Below are 2,667 nucleotides of genomic sequence, written 5' to 3' on the forward strand. Positions count from 1 at the left end.
GTCAAACTTTACCTGCCGAAAGTGTAAGAATAAAATACAGCATGCATCAAAAAGAGACTTCTTCAAGTCCTTGATGATTTTGCGTGATGTAGTTTTTACCAGTTCGGTTTTAACCTGTCACGACAAGAGTTATGGCTGCAAACTCCTCCACTTAAGCAAGTGCCGCCCGCGGTCAAGTGCAGTCTGGTGTATCAGCAGGCTTTACTGTGATTTACTGTAGCTGTTTATTACCGTTTGGTAAAAGACAACTGTACTCACTCACAGAGCAGCGACGTGTTGAAACCGTCTCTGTCAAACTAACGGCTGATCAATGGCTGTAATTAAAAGGCCGGATCAATTTCAGCTGGGGCAACCCAATAAAAGTTGGGCTCAAACTGCACGGCCCCATCAGTCCTGAACAAATTCCAAGCTGAGACGAGCCCCTGAGCAGCGAGGATAATGACATGCACAACACTTTCTGCCTTTCAATTAATCACACACACACACACACACCGGCCTGACACACGGTACACTCCCAAACACAAAACCATCCACTTCCCAAGGTTTTATTTACCTCTGTGGAGAACTTGTGGCCATGTGCAGTTTTTCCTTTGTTTTTATTTCTTCTATTTTTGTAATTTTCTAAAATGTCTGGATACCATAACCCTACAGTAATGTATCTAAAAGGAATTTTTGGAATGCCTTGTCATTATTTACTTACTCCCCTGTTATTCCAAATCTATATTTGATTTCAAAATATTGTTTGATTACGAGACATGGTAAACGATGATGTGAATAATGACTTGAGTTGTATCAATTGCTTTTAAGGTGCTTTGCTAAAGACAGCCCATTGTTCCCATAAACTACTATCACTATCATTGTTTTTTTTTTAAGAAGTTAATACTTCATCAAAGATGCAATAAATTGAAGTAACAGTAAAGACATTTTGAGTTACAACAGATTTTGATTTCAAATTAATTAATTTGAACTGTCATTGAACTATTCAAAGCATTCTGAAAAAATATATATACTGTATCATAGTTTCCACAAACCGTTTTCAACAGTTTACAATAGTTCAACAATAATAATGAGATTAGGTTGCTTTTGATGGCTTCTGAAGGATCTTGTGACAGTGAAGACTGGAGTAATGGCTGCTGAAAATTCTGCTTTGCCATCAAAGGAATAAACTGTTCCCTATTGATACTTCACTCGTACTGCGTCTGTTTAAGATGCTTTGGGGGAAAACGCCTTTTTCTCCGATGACTGAAGCCTTTCAATAACGCAGTGTAACTGCATGGCCATTGGTTCGTGCAGTGAATAAAAAACGAAACAATGGCTGGGCAGCGGAGCTGCACGAGCCTATGGCGGTAAAGCCCGCCAGAATGGGCGAGGTCATCTGGCTATATAAGCGGCACATCGCCATAGGATCCTCATATTATTCTCCTTCAGCGACGACTACTAGATCTTCGCTCTACGAGATTACGAAGGCTTCACCGTGATCAAGCCTCGAAGTGGATTGAGACCCCTTTCTGCTCGGCCATTCTCGCCGCTTCACGCCGCCCTCATGCTGCAGCAGCGACAGTCTTCTGTTCCCTGCCACTATCCGGCAATATAAAAGAGCACATTTTTGGCGTTGTTTCAAATGCCGCGCCGTTACTGTCGCTGACGGTCACGGCGAGTGTGTTTCATGCTTGGGCACCGTACAAGACGGATGAGACGGAATGTCCTCATTGCGAGGATATGAGTCTCGCCTCACTGCGCTCGCGGAAAGCTTTCTTTTCAGAGAGCGACTCCACCCTTCGTGCCCTCCCGCTTTCTTCCTCCCAGAAACCTGTGAGGAAAAAGCAGCGGGGCAGAGGAACTCGGCGCTCGGTGACGAGTGAGCCCACGCTGGCTGAGCCCCCGCATGCCTCACTCTCTCCGCTCAGAGAGGTTTCTCCAGTCCACTTCTCCCTCCCAGTCCAGCATCCCTCTGCGGCTGCGAGCGATCTGGTCTCATTTGGAGGAAGCGTGTGTGACGCCATGGACGACAGCATGTCATTGGAGGCTTCAGATGCAGAGGAGCTGTCGGGCTCGTATGTCGACCCCACCCCCTTGCCATCTGCACAACCCAGCAAAGCCAGCACGGGCATAGACGCTGAGCTTTTCCGCGTCCTGTCTGAAGCTGTAGAAGAGCTGGGTTTGGAGTGGTCTCCGCCGGAGGAGCCCACCCGCAGCCACCTGGATGAGTGGTTCTTGCCGGGGCCCTGTCAGGCCCCCCGACAATGAGCTTCACCATTCTTTCCGGAGGTCAACGACGAGATCACCAGGCCTTGGCATGCCCCCTACTCGGCCCGCCTTCGTGCCTCATTTTCGTCCACCCTCACATCAGTCGACGGCGCCGAAGAAAAAGGTTACGACAGACTGCCTCCCCTGGATGAGTCAGTGGCCGCACATTACCCCTGCCCACGGCCATCGGCTGGAAGGCAAAGGCGGCCCAACCGTCCAAGCCGTGTAGGGTGACTTCGGCTCTCACCGGGCGAGCCTACTCGTCTGCTGGACAAGTGGCCTCAGCGCTTCATTCTATGGCTGTCTTACAAGTCTTCCAGGCGTCATCCTGATCTGTGGGACAGGAAGAGGAAGGGGCCAAGTCTCGCTGCAGCTGGACCACCCCCCAAAACGCCTCTGTTATGCCTCCAAGCACCCTGT

The sequence above is a fragment of the Sinocyclocheilus grahami genome, unplaced genomic scaffold, assembly GCF_001515645.1.
Source record: "Sinocyclocheilus grahami isolate Dianchi unplaced genomic scaffold, SAMN03320097.WGS_v1.1 scaffold72.1, whole genome shotgun sequence".
Lineage (NCBI taxonomy): Eukaryota > Metazoa > Chordata > Actinopteri > Cypriniformes > Cyprinidae > Sinocyclocheilus > Sinocyclocheilus grahami.